The following is a 21,143-nucleotide window of genomic DNA, read 5'->3' on the forward strand; positions in this document are numbered from 1 at the left end:
CTGGCCTGGCAGGAGTCCAAACTCAGGAAGTGCATCTCTGCACAAAGCCTCACTGAAAGCTGCACAGAGCCTGAGATCTTCTATTCATTACTGCTCTGCAAAAGATGTGAGGGTGGAAGTGGTCCCCCAGCAGGCTTCAGTGTTGTCATGCTTGCTGGGAAACGCCCCCTTTCTCCTGCTGGGAGATTGCACTATGTGAGCAAGAAGAACAGTAAGATACACAGCTTTTTAAAGCTCTGAAATTTTTCTTAAGGGTGGGAGGGGGGTTAGGAGTAGTTAGGGAACATAGCCTGAGTTCGTTTAGAAAAGTTTATTTGGTGACAGGTAGCCTTTAAAGGGGTTATCCAGGAAAAAACTTTTTTATATATATCAACTGGCTCCAGAAAGTTAAACAGATTTGTAAATTACTTCTATTAAAAAATCCTTTCAGTACTTATGAGCTTCTGAAGTTAAGGTTGTTCTTTTCTGTCTAAGTGCTCTCTGATGAGACCTGTCTCGGGAAACGCCCAGTTTAGAAGAGGTGTGCTATGGGGATTTGCTTCTAAACTGGGCATTTACCGAGACAGATGTCATCAGAGAGGACTTAGACAGAAAAGAACAACCTTAACTTCAGAAGCTCATAAGTACTGAAAGGATTAAGATTTTTTAATAGAAGTAATTTACAAATCTGTTTAACTTTCTGGAGCCAGTTGATATATATAAAGAAACTTTTTTCCTGGAATACCCCTTTGAATTTCTCCGCTACCCGAAGTTCACACATGGGAAGTCACAAAAGGCATAAAGACTGACTTAGACCAATTAATTTATAATCCAGAAAAATTGCCGAAGCTTTCTATAATAGAGATCACCCTACGCAAGGCAGAGCTGGTATTATGCATAAGAATCAAATTATGGGCATACAGTCTCAGTATATCCTTCCTTTTGCCCAAAGTTACCAGTAACTGTGACATACTGGCGTAGCACCAGGGGCTCCACCGCCACGGTTTTGGGCAGTTTTTGATACCAGAAAGTATCTTAAAAAGTGGGCACCAGTTTTATAAATGGTTGAGGTTGAGACATCTGAATTTTTGTATACATACAATCCCATCGAATATGTAAGACTTAAAATAAGGGTAAATCAGTAAACTAAAAGAAACACAGAAGCAGCAGAGGCTATTAGAGAACAATGTAGAGGTTCTTGTGTATGCCTTGTGCTTACCTGTTTTAGCTGATGTGGCAGACATGGGTGTTTAGCTAAATTGATTTCAGCACTGAAATGATTTCCTAATGTTGCCTACATTTCTCAAGAATCCACTGACTTCACAGAGAGGGTGTTTAGTCTGAAGGTCTGGAGTTCACCCAGGTAAACTGCTGGGACTCATAAGTGGGTTGGGGGTACGTTCACATTGAGGGCATCTTTGATGCATTTTTTTTTTTTTTTTAAATATTGCCATGAGATTAAAGTGATTTGAGCTAAACTCACAATTGAGGTGTTTTATGAAGATTTGAGGTCCTCGGGCTGTGTTTACATGTTAAGTTTTGAAGGCATTTTCACATGTTTTCATTGTGTATTTCCAAAAGCCTGTGATTTCAGAAACAAAAAAATACCTTAAAAACACAATGTGTGAATTCTGTGGGTCACGCTGGTGATCACCTGACCCAGTTACAGGGATGACACGCATGGATGCAGCTGCGCTGGAATGAAACACATGGCACAGTGGTAAGTGTGTGTACTGTATATGGGTAAAAAAAACATATATATATATTAATTGAAGCCAGAAAGTTAAACAGATTTGTAAATTATGTAGAATATGTAATGTGTGTAGCTCACCTAGGATAGAGATAGTACTTGAGGTTAACGGTGTTACCTTCACCCAAAAGGCCTATAACTATGTGATGTATGTGTTATAAATATAGAATATATTTATAGATACCAGTCCTCAAAAGAACTATAGCTCTCCCCTAGATGGACCCCTGTCCTCCCACCCTATCTAGATCGAAAAGTAAAATCTGTTATTTGTGTGTTATAAATATAGAATATATTTATAGATACCAGTCCTCAAAAGTACTGCAGAGTACAGATAAAGAGATAGAACAATAGTAAAATAGTAAAATGATAGTAAAATGAATGCAATAGAACAATAAAGAGATATTTTGCATTCATTTTACTATTGTTCTATCTCTTTATCTGTTTATTCTTCGCTATTATCCCTCTATTTCACACTGTACCTGCAGTACTTTTGAGGACTGGTATCTATAAATATATTCTATATTTATAACACATACATCACAGATTTGTAAATTACTTAAATTTTTTTTTAAACTTAACCCTTCCAGTACTTATCAGCGGCTGTATGCTACACAGGAAGTTCTTTTCTGTCTGACCACAGTGCTCTCTGCTGACACCTCTGTCTGTCTCAGGAACTGTCAAGAGCAGAAGAGGTTTACTATGGGGATTTGTTCCTACTCTGCACAGTACCTGGGACAGACAGAGGTGTCAGCAGAGAGCACTGTGGTCAGACAGAAAATAAATTTAAAAAGAAAAGAACTTCCTCTGGAGCATACAGCAGCTGATAAGTACTGGAAGGGTTAAGATTTTTAAATAGAAGTTATTTACAAATCAGTTTAACGTTCTGACACCAGTTGATTTAAAAATATATATATTTTTCACCGAAGTACCCCTTTAAATTACAATTCAGCGTATGGTACACAAAACGGAAATCAGAACAGTAGTCTTATAAACCAGTAACTATACAACATAAAAAAAACTATGCACAGTTATATACCAATATACTTATACAGGGAGATTTATCAAAACGCGCAGAGGAAAAGTTGACCAGTTGCCCATAGCAACCAATCAGATTGCTTCTTTCATCATCATAGTCCCTACATACCAACCAAGAATTACTAGTGATAATTTCTGATCGTTGCATAGAATACCGGGTTCATACTTCGTAAAAATTCACAGCATATTTTATTTTCCATTTTTAAATTTAACTGGAAAAACTTTTTAAAAAAAAATTCTGATTACAGACAAAAATTAGAGCGTAAGATAAAATATGCAGCAAAAGTGTGAACCCAGCCTAACCTGTTGTGAAGGACAGATAAGGTTAAAAAGGGGTTAAATGATCAGTTATAAAGGATAAATCAGCTGGGAATGACCACTAGGAGCGATGATGTTTGGTTGGCAGTCTCCATACTTTACAGAACTGTATGTGGGTCACTTCTGTCCGTAAACAAATGATAGGAAAACTTTTTCAAACTTATTTAGTTGATGTGCCATAAAAGTCTATAATAGGAAAATGGTTTTAATTTTACTGTAATAAAATCAGAACAATATTGATAAAGAATTATCTAGATGTTTTTCGGACTGTGGAGCACATACTTAGGAATAAAAGTCCAAATAGAGTTACTACTTGGCACTGCCCACGTGTAATCTGCGGGTATGGGTGGCGTTGTGGCTAAACGGGGGTAGTGTGGATGGCAATCAGGGACCTTGTAAGGTGCTACACGAATAATAAGCTACAAAACATAACTTCAAATAGAAGAAGGAAAGATGGGAGCACTCACCATGGAATCCTGATGCATTGATTTATTCAAAGTTCAAGGGCGGAACATTTAGAAAAACACAAATTACCCCTGTGTCACGAGCAGTGCTCAGATGGCAGGAGCGTGCACCCGGACTTGTCCTTTGCCATGAGGCGCAAGTGGACAAGGGTGAAAGGGGGTAACAGAGGGGTTAAAAAGGGGGGGGGGGGTGGACAGGGGTGACAGAGGGGAGAGGGTGCACTACCTTATTTAAGCGGAGCTGAGCCGTCCTTCTACAGGGGGCCGGGTAGAATCAGGCAGGTGGGCAGAAACCGGGGGGGCCGGGAACAGTCCTCCTGGGGACAGGGAACAATCCTCCTTGGAGCGGGAAACAGTCCTCCGGGGGGGGGGGGGGGGGGTGCGGGAACAATACGCGCACTACCCCCCATTGCATTCATCCCCTTCTCTTCCCCCCTGCGCCTCTGTGATTCACAGGCCTGTATTGCCGGGCGGGAGATTAAAAAAAAAAAAAAAATTGCCTGCTGAAGCCCGTGGAACCCCGGCAGTTTTTGACCAAACCCCAAGGTTGGGAATCACTGGTCTATACAGTGTAACCGGGCCCACGGAGGTGACCAGTGACTTCCAAGACCCCCCCAATTCAGACCAACGATTTGCGGTTTTTCCGGGTCAATCGGGTGACCTGGAAAAAAAGGGTGAATGGGGCTGTCGAAGACAGCCCCCATTCACCCTTACCCAGCAGGAGTGAGGTGGCACAGGTGCCGCCTCACGATCATGTGATTGATTGGTGGGAACGACCAATCAATCACGACCCTGCTGGGCAGCGATTGGGACAGCGAAGATGGCGGAGATCGGCGTCGGCAGGGGTCTCCTACCTTGCCCTGGTCTGGCGGGGGTCCCCTCGGGATCGGTGGCAGTGACAAGAGCAGCAGGAGCGGCGGCAGCAACGGTGGCGGTCCCAGCGGAAGGATACAGCAGGAGGTAAGGCCTGATCACTTCCTGCTGTTGCTTAGCAACAAATCGCAGCATGCACAGGCAAAGGGCATGCTGGGAGTTGTAGTTTTGCAACAGCTGGAGTCCCAAATACAACTCCCAGCATGCCCTTTGGTAGTCTGTGCATGCTGGGGGTTGTAGTTTTGCAACAGGTGGAGGCACTTTTTTTCTATGAAAAAGTGTGCAGCCAGCTGTTGCAAAACTACAACTCCCACCATGCAGAGACTACCAAAGGGCATGCTGGGAGTTGTAGCAATGTGCCTCCAGCTGTTGAAAAACTACAACTCCCAGCATGGCCTACGGCTGTCAATGCATGCTGATTGTTGCAGTTTTGCAACAGCTGGACACACATTGGTTGTGAAACTGAGTTTGTTAGCTAACTCAGTGTTTTGCAACCAGTGTGCCTCCAGCTGTTGCAAAAATACAACTCCAAGCATGCACTGAGAGACTGTACATGCTGGGTGTTCTAGTTTTGCAACAGCTGGAGGCACACTGCTTGTGAAACACTGAGTTAAGTAACAAACTCTGTGTTTTGCAACCAATGTGCCTCCATCTATTGCATAACTACAACTCCCAGCATGTATGGTCTGTAAGTGCATGCTGGGAGTTGTAGTTTTGCAACAGCTGGAGGTTTGCCCCCCCCCCATGTGAATGTACAGGGTACATTCACACAGGTGGGTTTATAGCGAGTTCTGCTGCAAGTTTGAGATGCGGAAAATTTTCCGCCGCAGCTCAAACTCCCAGTGAGAAACTCATTGTAAACCTCCGCCCGTGTGAATGTATCCTAAAAACACTTCACTAACACATAATAAAGGGTAAAACACTTCATATACACATACCCCAAGTCCCCCTCCCCGCCACTGCAATAAAAAAAAAAAAAACGTATTGTAAGGCAGTGTTTCCAAAACGGAGCCTCCAGCTGTTGAAAAACAACAACTCACAGTATTGCCGACAGCCTCTGACTGGCAAGGCATGCTGGGAGTTTTGCAACAGCTGGAGACACCCCGTTTGGGAAACACTGCCATAGGATATTTTTGTGGCGGATTCAAATACTATTCAAAAGTCAAATACAATTTAGTTCTCAAATGTGCATGGTGCTCTCTCACTTCGGAGCCCTGTCGTATTTCAAGGAAAGAGTTTAGGGCCACATATGGGGTATCTCCGTACTCGGGAGAAATTGCGTTACAAATTTTGAGGTTTTTTTTCTCCTTTTACCCCTTATGAAAATGAAAAGTTGGGGTCTACACCAGCATGTTAGAGTAAAAAAAAATGTTTTTTACACTAACATGCTGGTATTGCCCCATACTTTTAATTTTCAGAAGCGGTAGGCCCCGTTCACACTACGGAATTCTCGCGGCTGAATTCCGCGAGTGGAGATTCCGCTTGGTGGCCGCCACCGAAGATACTTCGGCGCTAGGGCCGCGGGGCACTGAGCCGTCACCATTGATGGCTATGGTCCGCTCGCGGAATCTGCGCAAAGAATGAACATGTTCTTTCTTTGCGCTGAACACTTTCAGCGGCGGAAATGTCCGCCACTGAAATTCCGCAGTGTAAACGGGTCTCGCGAAGACCCATTCACACTAATGTTAAAGTTCACACCACGGAATTCCGCCCGCGGAATTCCGCCCGAAAATTCTGCGGCAATTCTGTAGTGTGAACGGGGCCGTAAAAGGAAAAAAAGACCCCCAAAATTTGTAACACAATTTCTCCTGAGTACAGAACTACCCCATATGTGGGCGTTAAGTGCTCTGCGAGCGCACAACAAGGCTCAGGAGTGAGGGCGTGCCATGTACATTTGAGGTCTAAATTGGTGATGTGCACAGGGGTGGCTGATTTTACAGTGGTTCTGACATAAACGCAAAACAATAAATACCCAGATGTGACCCAATTTTGGAAACTACACCCCTCACGTAATGTAATAAGGGGTACTGTGAGCATTTACGCCCCACAGGTGTCTGACAGATTTTTGGAAAAGTGGTCTGTGAAAATGAAAAATTTAATTTTTCATTTGCACAGCCTACTGTTCCAAAGATTTGTCAAATGCCAGTGGGGTGTAAATGTTCACTGCACCCCTTATTAAATTCTGTGAGGGGTGTAGTTTCCAAAATGGGGTCACATGTGGGGGGGGGGGTCCACTGTTCTGACACCACGGGGGGCTTTGTAAACGCACATGGCTCCGGACTTCCATTCCAAACAAATTCTCTCGCCATGAGCTCAATGGCGCTCCTTCTCTTCTGAGCATTGTAGTTCGCCCGCAGAACACTTTACATCCATATATGGGGTATTTCCATAATCAGAAGAAATGGGGTTACAAATTTTGGGAGGCTTTTTCTCCAATTACCCCTTGTGAAAATCAAAAATTTGATGTAAAACCAGCATTTCAGTGAAAAAAATAAATTTTTTCATTTTCACGTCCAACTTTAGCAGAAATTTATCAAGCACCTGTGGGGTGTTAAGGCTCACTGTACCCCTTGTTACATTCCTTGAGGGGTGTAGTTTCCAAAAGAGTATGCCATGTGTGTTTTTTTGCTGTTCAGGCACCATGGGGGCTTGCTAAATGTGACATGCCCCCCAAAAACCATTTCAGCAAAATTCACTCTCCAAAATCCCACTGTCGCTCCTTCCATTCTGAGCCCTCTACTGCACCCGCCGAACACTTGACATACACATATGAGGTATTTCCTTACTCAAGAGAAATTGGGTTACAAATTTTGTAGGCTTTTTCTCCTTTTACCCCTTGTAAAATTTGAAAAACTGGGTCTACAAGAACATGCGACTGTAAAAAATTAAGATTTTGAATTTTCTCCTGTACCTTGCTGCTATTCCTGTGAAACACCGAAAGGGTTAACACACTTTCTGATTGTCATTTTGAATACTTGGAGTGGTGCAGTTTTTATAATGGGGTAATTTGTGGGATATTTCTAATATGAAGACCCCTCAAATCCACTTCAAAACTGAACTGGTCCCTGAAAAATTCTGATTTTGAAAATTTTGTGAAAATTTGGAAAATTGCTGCTGAACTTTGAAGCCTCTGATGTCTTCCAAAAGTAAAAACATGTCAACTTTATGATGCAAACATAAAGTTGACATATTGTATTTGTGAATAAATATATAATTTATTTGGAATATTCATTTTCTTTACAAGCAGAGAGTTTCAAAGTTATAACAATGCAACATTTTAAAAATTTTCATGAAATTTGGGGATTTTTCACCAAGAAAGGATGCAAGTAACAACGAATATTTACCACTGTGTTAAAGTAGAATATGTCACAAAAAAACGGAATCAAAACAATCGGTAAAAGCATCCCAGAGTTATTAATGCTTAAAGTGACAGTGGTCAGAATTGCAAAAAAGGGCTCAGTCCTTAAGGGGTTAAACCAAGCCCATTTTCACCTTAAGGACCAAGCCAATTTTATTTTGCATTTTCATTTTTTCCTCCTCGTTTTCTAAAATCCATAACTCTTTCATATTTCCATCTACAGACCCATATAAGGGCTTGTTTTTGAGTGACCAATTGTACTTTGTAATGAAACCTCTCATTTTACCATAAAATGTACGGCGAACCCAAAAATTTTTTTTTTTAGGGAGGAAATTTAAATGAAAACCAACATTTTGCACATTTTGGAGGGTTTCGTTTTCACATTGTACAATTTACGGTGAAAATGATATGTGTTCTTTATTCTGTGGGTCAATACGATTAAAATGATACCCATGGCTAGATACTTTTATATTTTTGTACCGCTTAAAAAAAATCTAAAACTTTTTGTACCACCTATAACTTTTTAATTTTTCCGTATATAGGGCAGTATGAGGGCTCATTTTTTGCGCCGTCATCTGTACTTTTTTTTAGATACCACATTTGCATACATAAAACTTTTAGATCATTTTTTATAAAAATGTTTTAATAAAATGTGACAAAAAAGCAGCATTTTTGGCCTTTTTTTTTTTTTTTACGTTTACACCATTCACCGTACGGGATCATTAACATTATATTTTGATAGTTCGGACATTTATGCACGTGGCAATACCAAATATGTTTATTAAAAAAAAATGTTTACGGTTTTTGGGGGTAAAATGGGAAAAACTGACAATTTTCATTTTTATTAGGGGAGGGGATTTTTCCCTTTTTATTTTTACATTTTTCAACTTTTTATGTCCCCATAGAGGACTATCATTTGATTGCTAATACTGTGCAGTGCTATGTATAGGACACAGCACTGCTCAGTATTATCGGTGATCTTCTGCTCTGGTCTGCTCGATCTCAGAACAGAGCAGAAGACCCCGGAGCCAGAAGAGGGGACCTCCGGCTGCCATGCTGGATGATCGGATCGCCGCGGCAGCACTGCGGGTGATCCGATCATCCATTCAAAGTACCGCAATGCCGCAGATGCCGTGATCTGTATTGATCACGCCATCTGAGGGGTTAAAAGAGAACTCCAGACCATAAAAATTGTCCCCCATAGTGCCGGCAGTAAAAGAACAAAGATGTACATACCTTCCTCTGCTCCCCCAGGGCCTCCGGTAACCGGCTCCGGTCTCCGCCGCAATCTACTTCCTGGTTGCCGGTGGTCGGATGAATCAGCCAATCACCAGCCGCAGCGCAGTCCGACTCGGCCGCCGATAGGCTGAGAGGCAGTGTGACATTTTCGGCCCCGGCCGCAGGTGCCGGTGTAGTGAAGAATTTTGTGTCCTGAAGCGTTTTCACACTGCCGCTCAGCCTATCGCTGGCCGAGTCGGACTGTGCTGCGGCTGGTGATTGGCTGATTCATCCGACAACCGGCAACCAGGAAGTGGATTGCGGCGGAGACCGGAGCCGGTTACCGGTGGCCCCGGGGCAGCGGAGGAAGGTATGTACATCTTTATTTTTTTACTGCCGACACTATGGGGGACAATTTTTATGGTCTGGAGTTCTCCTTCAATGGCGCACATCCGCGCGGTCGCGGATGTTGGCCATTACAGGCGGGTCCCCGGCTGCTGCTAGCTCCCGGAACCTGCCGTGTATGATGCGAGCACCGTTCCGATGCGAGCGGTCATACACAGGACGTAAACGTACGTCCTTGGGAGGGAAGTCCCGCCAAACCAGGACTTACATTTACGTCCGTGGTCATTAAGGGGTTAAACATGACTATGGTATTCTGCTAGGGAAATCATGTTTTATAATAAATGCCCCTTCCTGGATCCTCCCACTGCCCTATCTTCAGCAGCAGATCAGCACACAAAAAGGAGAAGGCAGCAGCTTCTGCCCAACTACCTCTCTCTGCTAGAAGAGCTTAGAAGAACTTGGTGGAACAGCTTCTTGGATTCAACCGTGTTTATAAATACATTCGCATATTAATACAGAGGAGTCGGAAGTACAAAAAACTGCGGAGTCGGAACATTTATCTACCGACTCCACAGCCCTGCCTACAACACCTAAGCATGCTCCTGATGAGTTGGCGAATGGTATCCTGAGGGATGTCCTCCCAGACTTGGACTAAAGCATCCGCCAACTCCTGGACAGTCTGCGGTGCAACGTGGCATTGGTGGATGGAGCGAGACATAATGTCCCACATGTGCTCAATCGGATTCAGGTCTGGGGAACGGGTGGGCCAGTCCATAGCATCAATGCCTTCCTTTTGTAGGAACTGCTGAGACACACTCCAGCCACATGAGGTCTAGCATTGTCTTGCATCAGGAGGAACCCAGGGCCAACCGCACCAGCATATTGTCTCACAAGTGGTCTGAGGATCTCATCTCGGTACCTAATGGCAGTCAGGCTACCTCTAGCAAGCACATGGAGGGCTGCGCGCCCCCCAAAGAAATGCCACCCCACATCATTACTGACCCACCACCAAACCGGTCATGCTGGAGGTTGTTGCAGGCAGAACATTCTTCATGGCGTCTCCAGACTCTGTCACATGTGCTCATTGTGAACCTGCTATCATCTGTGAAGAGCACAGGGGGCCAGTGGCGAATTTGCCAATCTTGGTGTTCTCTGGCAAATGCGAAACGTCCTGCACGGTGTTGGGCTGTAAGTACAACCCCCACCTGTGGATGTTGGCGATGATGATGTGCCATTATTCCCTCCTCCCTCTGATCCCCTTTTGCCATATCGGATAATAATGACACAAGGGGATTAAGTATCGCATTAGTATAAAGGTAAGCACACGCCATTATGAAAATAAGCAATTTTATGACTTATTTTGTCCGCGGGTACCCATCGTGCGTAAGTTCCAAGAGAATTTACGAGCGAGGGGTACCCACGGACATACTATCACCGTTTGGGGGTACAGTCGCGAAAAAGGTTGAGAACCACTGTTCTAAAGCATCATAGACAGTCATTACCCACTATGGCCTGTGGAGTCATTATAAATATTTATTGTATTTTACAATATTATAAGAACCTCTCATTTTGTAATTCTGATAAGATTTACCATCGGCCTGAATAATTAAATACAGAAATAAAGGCTGTGTTCTGGGGAAGACGTCTGCAGAATTACTCCTGCTTATGAAATGAGGAATACCTAGAACACTATTACTCATTGCCCAAAATACAGATCCCAAATCCAGTGGTTAAAGTGGCAGCTTCCATAAGACAACTCGCTCATAAATATGTGGTGAATATGCAGCTTGGCCGCACTACATACAGCTCGCTCACATTCCAAAGATACACTGGAGAAACACGCCATGCAGGCTGGCGGTCCGGATTCCACTCATATCCCCTCTCTATACACATCGATGAGTATTTTGGCATAAAATATAAGAAAATTACCTACTTTGAACTTTCGAGTATTGGAGGAAAGAAATATCCCCAAAATACAAAACAGTACTAGTCATTTCATACATCATGCGCCATACTAAACTGCTGTCAACATCCTGTCATTACCATCAGCTCCCCAGGGTCACCAAGTGTGATCACATGCAGCACTACAGGGTCAGTAGGTGATCACATGGTGCCCCTTAGGTTCAGTAGGTGTGATCCCATGGTGCCCTCCAGGATCAGCAGGTGTGGTCACATGGTGCCCTCCAGGGTCAGTAGGTGTGGTCACATGGTGCCCCTTAGATTCAGCAGGTGTGATCACATGGTGCCCCTTAGATTCAGTAGGTGTGATCACATGGTGCCCCTTAGGTTCAGTAGGTATGATCACATGGTGCCCTCCAGGATCAGCAGGTGTGGTCACATGGTGCCCTCCAGGGTCAGTAGGTGTGGTCACATGGTGCCCTCCAGGGTCAGTAGGTGTGGTCACATGCTGCCCTCCAGGGTCAGCAGGTGTGGTCACATGGTGCCCTCCAGGATCAGTAGGTATGATCACATGGTGTCCCTCAGAGTCAGTAGGTTTGATCACATGGTGCCCCTAGTTCAGTAGGCGTGATTACATGGTGCCCTCCAGGATCAGCAGGTGTGGTCACATGGTGCCCTCCAGGGTCAGTAGGTATGATCACATGGTGCCCCTCAGAGTCAGAATGTGTGATCACATGATGCCCCTAGTTCAGTAGGTAATCACATGGTGCCCCCAGGGTCAGTAGGTGTGATCACATGGTGCCCCCCATGGTCAGTAGGTGTGATCACATGGTGCCCCTAAGGCTCAGTAGGTGTGATCACATGGTGCCCCTAAGGCTCAGTAGGTGTGATCACATGGTTCCCCCAAGGCTCAGTAGGTGATCACATGGTTCCCCCCCCAGGGTCAGTAGGTGTGATCACATGTTGCCCTCCAGGGTCAGTAGGTGTGATCACATGATGCCCCTCAGGTTCAGTAGGTGTGATTACATGGTGCCCCTCAGGTTCAGTAGGTGTGATTACATGGTGCCCCTCAGGTTCAGTAGGTGTGATCACATGGTGCCCCTCAGGTTCAGTAGGTGTGATTACATGGTGCCCCTCAGGTTCAGTAGGTGTGATTACATGGTGCCCCTCAGGTTCAGTAGGTGTGATTACATGGTGCCCCTCAGGTTCAGTAGGTGTGATTACATGGTGCCCCTCAGGTTCAGTAGGTATGATCACATGGTGCACCTCATGGTCAGTAGGTGTGATCACATGGTCAGTAGGTGATCACATGGTGCCCCTCAGATTCAGTAGGTGTGATCACATGGTGCCCCTCAGATTCAGTAGGTGTGATCACATGGTGCCCCTCAGGTTCAGTAGGTGTTATTACATGGTGCCCCTCAGGTTCAGTAGGTATGATCACATGGTGCACCTCATGGTCAGTAGGTGTGATCACATGGTCAGTAGGTGATCACATGGTGCCCCTCAGATTCAGTAGGTGTGATCACATGGTGCCCCTCAGATTCAGTAGGTGTGATCACATGGTGCCCCTCAGGTTCAGTAGGTGTTATTACATGGTGCCCCTCAGGTTCAGTAGGTGATCACATGGTGCCCTCCAGGGTCAGTAGGTGTGATCACATGGTGCCCCTCAGGTTCAGTAGGTGATCACATGGTGCCCTCCAGGGTCAGTAGGTGTGATCACATGGTGCCCCTCAGGTTCAGTAGGTGTGATCACATGGTGCCCCTCAGATTCAGTAGGTGTGATCACATGGTCAGTAGGTGATCACATGGTGCCCCTCAGATTCAGTAGGTGTGATCACATGGTGCCCCTCAGATTAGGTAGGTGTGATCACATGGTGCCCCTCAGATTCAGTAGGTGTGATCACATGGTCAGTAGGTGATCACATGGTGCCCCTCAGATTCAGTAGGTGTGATCACATGGTGCCCCTCAGATTAGGTAGGTGTGATCACATGGTGCCCCTCAGATTCAGTAGGTGTGATTACATGGTGCCCCTCAGATTCAGTAGGTGTGATTACATGGTGCCCCTCAGGTTCAGTAGGTGTGATCACATGGTGCCCTCCAGGGTCAGTAGGTGTGATCACATGGTGCCCTCCAGGGTCAGTAGGTGTGATCACATGGTGCCCCTCAGGTTCAGTAGGTGTTATTACATGGTGCCCCTCAGGTTCAGTAGGTGATCACATGGTGCCCTCCAGGGTCAGTAGGTGTGATCACATGGTGCCCCTCAGGTTCAGTAGGTGATCACATGGTGCCCTCCAGGGTCAGTAGGTGTGATCACATGGTGCCCCTCAGGTTCAGTAGGTGTGATCACATGGTGCCCCTCAGATTCAGTAGGTGTGATCACATGGTCAGTAGGTGATCACATGGTGCCCCTCAGATTCAGTAGGTGTGATCACATGGTGCCCCTCAGATTAGGTAGGTGTGATCACATGGTGCCCCTCAGATTCAGTAGGTGTGATTACATGGTGCCCCTCAGATTCAGTAGGTGTGATTACATGGTGCCCCTCAGGTTCAGTAGGTGTGATCACATGGTGCCCTCCAGGGTCAGTAGGTGTGATCACATGGTGCCCTCCAGGGTCAGCAGGTGTGGTCACATGGTGCCCTCCAGGATCAGTAGGTATGATCACATGGTGCCCCTCAGATTCAGTAGGTGTGATCACATGGTGCCCCTCAGATTAGGTAGGTGTGATCACATGGTGCCCCTCAGATTCAGTAGGTGTGATTACATGGTGCCCCTCAGATTCAGTAGGTGTGATTACATGGTGCCCCTCAGGTTCAGTAGGTGTGATCACATGGTGCCCTCCAGGGTCAGTAGGTGTGATCACATGGTGCCCTCCAGGGTCAGTAGGTGTGATCACATGGTGCCCCTCAGGTTCAGTAGGTGTTATTACATGGTGCCCCTCAGGTTCAGTAGGTGATCACATGGTGCCCTCCAGGGTCAGTAGGTGTGATCACATGGTGCCCCTCAGGTTCAGTAGGTGATCACATGGTGCCCTCCAGGGTCAGTAGGTGTGATCACATGGTGCCCCTCAGGTTCAGTAGGTGTGATTACATGGTGCCCCTCAGATTCAGTAGGTGTGATCACATGGTCAGTAGGTGATCACATGGTGCCCCTCAGATTCAGTAGGTGTGATCACATGGTGCCCCTCAGATTAGGTAGGTGTGATCACATGGTGCCCCTCAGATTCAGTAGGTGTGATTACATGGTGCCCCTCAGATTCAGTAGGTGTGATTACATGGTGCCCCTCAGGTTCAGTAGGTGTGATCACATGGTGCCCTCCAGGGTCAGCAGGTGTGATCACATGGTGCCCTCCAGGATCAGTAGGTATGATCACATGGTGCCCCTCAGAGTCAGTAGGTGTGATCACATGGTGCCCCTAGTTCAGTAGGTGTGATCACATGGTGCCCCCCAGGGTCAGTAGGTGTGATTACATGGTGCCCTCCAGGATCAGCAGGTGTGGTCACATTGTGCCCTCCAGGGTCAGTAGGTATGATCACATGGTGCCCCTCAGAGTCAGTAGGTGTGATTACATGGTGCCCTCCAGGGTCAGTAGGTGTGATCACATGGTGCCCTCCAGGGTCAGTAGGTGTGATCACATGGTGCCCTCCAGGGTCAGTAGGTGTGATCACATGGTGCCCTCCAGGGTCAGTAGGTGTGATCACATGGTGCCCCCCAGGGTCAGTAGGTGTGATTACATGGTGCCCTCCAGGATCAGCAGGTGTGGTCACATTGTGCCCTCCAGGGTCAGTAGGTATGATCACATGGTGCCCCTCAGAGTCAGTAGGTGTGATTACATGGTGCCCTCCAGGGTCAGTAGGTGTGATCACATGGTGCCCTCCAGGGTCAGTAGGTGTGATCACATGGTGCCCTCCAGGGTCAGTAGGTGTGATCACATGGTGCCCTCCAGGGTCAGTAGGTGTGATCACATGGTGCCCCTCAGAGTCAGTAGGTGTGATCACATGGTGCCCCTAGTTCAGTAGGTGATCACATGGTGCCCCAGGCACCCTCCTGCCCCTCTATGTCAGTATCAGCTCCCCCTCCTCCCCCGATCCCCGGACGGATGTGGCACTCACTGATCTCATCTCCAGCTCCTCCGTCCTTTGACTCTTTTCATCTCCTCTCAGATTTCCTCCCATTTACCCGCAAAAGACCAATAAGTGGCTGCACCCTGATGACTTTAGCGGCTCCTTAATGAGGCAATGGCAGGAGGGGGAGGTCACAAAGGGTTAATTTAAAGCCCCCTCCTCCTCCTCCCTTCTTGCAGTTTGTAAATGTGTAGAAGTGCTTGGAGAGCGGCTCAGAGTGGATCTCCTGCTCCTCCAGTCCTCATCCCTGTCCTGGACTCTTCTTAGGTGGACTCCTCAGGATTGTCTCCTCTACACAACTTCTTAGGAATGTCACGGGCTGGATATTACCCTGTGTGACTTCTCCTCTGCCAGCACCTGCCCCTTCTATTGCCTGGGATCACAAATTACCTAAAGAGGAACCGCAGAGAGAAGACCTAACATAACACTGATACAATATAGAAGATCTAATAGGTAAATATTTATTCTTATTCCTGTAATTATGTATCAGGGCTGTCACTGTTCTCAATGGAGGAATCTGCTGCTCCTTCAGGTAAAGGTTGTGATCTGGAGACGTGCCACAATGTGCTGGTCGTGTGTGGTCCAGTGGTGACCATTACCTGTGGACCTCCAGATGTAACACTACAACTCCCAGCTTATAGACCAGTGGTCTCCAAACTGAGGACCTCCAGATGTTGTAACACTACAACTCCCAGCTTATAGACCAGTGGTCTCAAAACTGTGGACCTCCAGATGTTGTAACACTACAACTCCCAGCTTATAGACCAGTGGTCTCCAAACTGTGGACATCCAGATGTTGTAACACTACAACTCCCAGCTTATAGACCAGTGGTCTTCCAGTTGTGGACCTCCAGATGTTTTAAAACTACAACTCCCAGCTTATAGACCAGTGGTCTCCAAACTGTGGACCTCCAGATGTTGTAACACTACAACTCCCAGCTTATAGACCAGTGGTCTCCAAACTGTGGACCTCCAGATGTTGTAACATTACAACTCCCAGCTTATAGACCAGTGGTCTTCAAGTTGTGGACCTCCAGATGTTTTAAAACTACAACTCCCAGCTTATTGACCAGTGGTCTTCAAGTTGTGCACCTCCAGATGTTGTAAAACTACAACTCCCAGCTTATAGACAAGTGGTCTCCAAACTGTGGACCTCCAGATGTTGTAACACTACAACTCCCAGCTTATAGACCAGTGGTCTTCAAGTTGTGGACCTCCAGATGTTTTAAAACTACAACTCCCAGCTTATTGACCAGTGGTCTTCAAGTTGTGCACCTCCAGATGTTGTAAAACTACAACTCCCAGCTTATAGACAAGTGGTCTCCAAACTGTGGACCTCCAGATGTTGTAACACTACAACTCCCAGCTTATTAACCAGTGGTCTTGAAGTTGTGGACCTCCAGATGTTTTAAAACTACAACTCCCAGCTTATAGACAAGTGGTCTACAAACTGTGGACCTCCAGATGTTGTAACACTACAACTCCCAGCTTATTGACCAGTGGTCTTGAAGTTGTGGACCTCCAGATGTTGCAAAACTACCAACTCCCAGCTTATAGACCAGTGGTCTTGAAGTTGTGGACCTCCAGATGTTTTAAAACTACAACTCCCAGCTTATAGACCAGTGGTCTCCAAACTGTGGACCTCCAGATGTTGTAACACTACAACTCCCAGCTTATAGACCAGTGGTCTCCAAACTGTGGACCTCCAGATGTTGTAACACTACAACTCCCAGCTTATAGACCAGTGGTCTCCAAACTGTGGACCTCCAGATGTTTTAAAACTACAACTCCCAGCTTATAGACCCGTTGTCTCCAAACTGTGAACCTCCAGATGTTGCAAAACTGCCAAAAATAAATAAAAAAATAAATGTTGTAACCTCTGAAGGTTCATATTTTGGAGACCACTGGTCCACAAGCTTTATTGCTTTCAAATATTGTAATATATTATATTAATGCTATATAAATGGGTGTGAATATGCTATGTAATGACAACCTTTCCATAAATAAATTGCATACTTTCTTAGTAAATATATTGATTGATTATAATTCCCTTGCACACTTACCTATTATGTCTATGATGTACAGAAGCTAGTAGGGTTACAGAGAGAGTAGAAAAGATACAGGACTACTTGTTTCCTCAATACCTTTCATTAGAAGGATGGTTGATTCCAAGGGCAGCATTTACACCTTGCAAACTGCACCGACAGGTCTGGGGTCTTCACTATATTTGTATTTTGTTCAAATTTTGTCCATCCATTCTATGACACTGTGCTTGAAAATGGCAGAATACCCCTTTTAATAAGTAAACCAGTGGTCTCCAAACTGCGGCCCTCCAGATGTTGCAAAACTACAACTCCCAGCATGCCCGGACAGCCAACGGCTGTCCGGGCATGCTGGGAGTTGTAGTTTTGCAACATCTGGAGGGCCGCAGTTTGGAGACCACTGAAGTAAACACATCATCCACATGTGACTGATCTTGGTGACTGTAGTTGTAGGGACGGATTGTGGATTTCCATGGGATATGTGCAGAGAATCCTATGGCCATAATACCTACCTATCGCCTGGGTGAGTGTATATAAACACTGCCCGCCACATTGTGACATGTGCTCCTAGGATGTCGCCAATATATCACAGCATAATACAGAGCCAGTGCATATTGCAAATCCATACCAATGTCTACCTGTAATATATCCTTTGCAGGTAGGTAAGTACCTGCATAGTGTACAGAGATTTGGATATGTACCATTTGATCTTCCTGATGAGTCCCTGCGCTGCTGTATTGCGGTATTACTATACACTAGTCTCCTTAGCATAGGCACTAGAGATGAGCGAACTTACAGTAAATTCGATTCGTCACGAACTTCTCGGCTCGGCAGTTGATGACTTTTCCTGCATAAATTAGTTCAGCTTTCAGGTGCTCACGTGGGCTGGAAAAGGTGGATACAGTCCTAGGAGACTCTTTCCTATGACTGTATCCACCTTTTCCAGCCCACCGGAGCACCTGAAAGCTGAACTAATTTACGCAGGATAAGTCATCAACTGCCGAGCCGAGAAGTTCGTGACGAATCGAATTTACTGTAAGTTCGCTCATCTCTAATAGGCACAATACAGCCTGAGCCCAAAGGTTATATTTAACAAGTCAGTGTTTCCCAACCAGGTTGCCTCCAGATGTTGCAAAACTACAACTCCCAGCATGTCTGGAAAGCCTTTTGGCCGTCCAGCCATGCTGGGAGTTGTAGTTTAGCAACACCTGGAGGCTCCCTGGTCGGGAAACACTGGACTAAGTGGTTCTTAAGTTGGTCCCCCCAGACTATATACATAACTGTTCACTTTGGTCTATAGGGCAATACCAACCTTTATACATTATTATTCTGTTTCACTAGAGCAGTGGTCTCCGACCTGCAGACCTCCAGATGTTGCAAAACTACAGCTCCCAGCATGGAGGAAGTTGTAGTTATGCAACTTCTGGAGGTCCGCAGGTTGAAGACCACTGCACTAGAGTGTCAGATCTTTTCTGAGAAACTCCATCACAAACCCTTGCTGTTACACATTGTACGTTAGTTCCCCTGAGGAAGTCTACATATTTCACATCCATATGAAGACAGAAACATGTAGGGATCACATACTAATAAGCTGCTACCTGTATGTGTGTATATATATATATATATATAATTTTTTTTTTTTTTTTTTTTGTGTCTATTTATATTTAGTATGTACTATTTTAGACACACAAGTGTACTCTAACCTTTTCTTGTATTCATGTTTTGGCAAATTAAATTTTTCTTAAAGTATCAATAATCCAATTTTGGTACCTGATGACTATCAGTATGCCTATTTTTTTTTTTTTTTTTTTTTTTTTTTTTTAATGTGTATTCACATTTAGGGAAATGCCCTGTTTTTTTCTGGTGGATTTATTTTTGTAATTTTTCAGCTTATTATTATTTTTTTTTTTTTTACCTTTTCCGTATTTTCTATAGTCTACAAAGTGGCGCATCACATCTGCTACATATCTGGACACAACCTGTAAGTTATACTCTGAAAGCTCCTGCAGCAGCGCTCCCCAAACTGTGGACTCCCAGATGTTGCAGAACTACTACTCCCAGCAGGGACGTGCACAGACATTTTGGGGGTTAGAAAAAAAGGGCACTTCTCATTATAAAAAATAAAAAAATAAAAAAGTTTGTAAAAACCTTACATTTTTTAACACTACACAATTCCTGAGGTAAGGGACCTCCAGCAGTCATGTCAGCTAAATGGGACCCGCATCACTCCACAGAGGTCCCAATCAGTAAGGTCATCATAGAGCAGATGCATTAAAGGGGTACTCCGGTGGAACACTTTTTTTTTTTTTTAATCAAATCAACTGATGCCAGAAAGTTAAACAGATGTCTAAATGACTTCTATTAAAAAATCTTAATCCTTCTAGTACTTATTAACTGCTGAATACTACAGAGGAAATTTGTTTCTTTTTGGAACACAGAACTCTCTGCTGATATCACGAGCACAGTGCTCTCTGCTGACATCTCTGTCCATTTTAAGAACTGTCCAGAGTAGGAGAAAATATCCATAGCAAACATATGCTGCTCTGGACAGTTCCTAAAATGGACAGAGATGTCAGCAGAGAGCACTGTGCTCGTGATGTCAGCAGAGAGCACTGTGTTCCAAAAAGAAAATAATTTCCTCTGTAGTATTCAGCAGCTAATAAGTACTGGAAGGATTATGATTTTTTTTAATAGAAGTCATTTAGAAATCTGTTTAACTTTCTGGTAGAGATGAGCGAACTTACAGTAAATTCGATTCGTCGCGAACTTCTCAGCTCGGCAGTTGATGACTTATCCTGCGTGAATTAGTTCAGCCTTCAGGTGCTCCGGTGGGCTGGAAAAGGTGGATACATTCCTAGGAAAGAGTCTCCTAGGACTGTATCCACCTTTTCCAGCCCACGGGAGCACCTGAAAGCTGAACTTATTTATGCAGGAAAAGACATCAACTGCCGAGCCGAGAAGTTCGTGACGAATCAAATTTACTGTAAGTTCGCTCATCTCTACTTTCTGGCACCAATTGATAAAAAAATAAAATAAAAAAAGCCTTCTTTTGAGTATGTGTGCACGTCCCTGACTACCAGCATGCCGATGGCGGTCTGGCCATGCTGGGAGTTGTGGTTTTGCAACAGCTGGGTGTCTACAGTTTGAATACCACTGTCCTAGAGGTAAGGTATTCATTAAAACTGATCCTGCTGTTCCGTATGTCAGATATGCTTTCCCCACTGGCATACGGCGTGCCTCCTGCTGTTGCAAAACTACAACTCCCAGCATGCCCGGACAGCCGTTGGCTGTCCGGGCATGCCGGGAGTTGTAGTTTTGCAACAGCAGGAGGCACACTGTTTGGAGTACACTGTTATGGGGGAATAAAAAAAAAATTTGCTCAGATCTGCTTTGATTTCTTTACAGGACACAGGATGCTTTGTAAACGCAGACAAATAATATGGAGGAGGTTTCCTCTAATCCGACATGTACCGTAATTATATATGCAGTGAATTTGTTATTGACGGGACATGGGTGCAGGACTAAGGAGGCTGGAAGCCTGAGGTGTGGCGACAGTTAACAATGCCGTACAAATGCTTTGAAGTAGTACTGAAGATGCCACGTGTGTGCAACGGAGGAGCCGCAACGATTATGTGTGACGGCTCTTCGGAGCTGGTGGTGACATGAAGTGGCAGCAGACTGGAGTCTCGTAACAGCGGGGGGAACATCAGGATGCCATGTGGGGATGGCGGCGTTTTGT

The 21,143-nt window shown here is 45.2% G+C and overlaps 1 protein-coding gene across 2 annotated transcripts in view; it reads left to right on the top strand.

Annotated features, from left to right (window-relative positions):
- Nucleotides 1–13,812: 13,812 nt before the first annotated feature.
- Nucleotides 13,813–21,143, top strand: part of NOTUM (notum, palmitoleoyl-protein carboxylesterase) — a 65,779-nt gene continuing 58,448 nt past the window's right edge. The window contains exons 1-2 of one of the 2 annotated variants that reach the window (XM_056549700.1): nucleotides 13,813–13,893; nucleotides 15,630–15,815. The gene's annotated coding sequence lies outside the window, so the exon portion shown is untranslated. Of the gene's footprint in view, nucleotides 13,894–15,338; nucleotides 15,816–21,143 lie in introns of those variants that run through there. The other variant, XM_056549699.1, reaches the window with a different exon arrangement.

This window comes from Hyla sarda, chromosome 13, assembly GCF_029499605.1.
Source record: "Hyla sarda isolate aHylSar1 chromosome 13, aHylSar1.hap1, whole genome shotgun sequence".
Taxonomy (NCBI): domain Eukaryota; kingdom Metazoa; phylum Chordata; class Amphibia; order Anura; family Hylidae; genus Hyla; species Hyla sarda.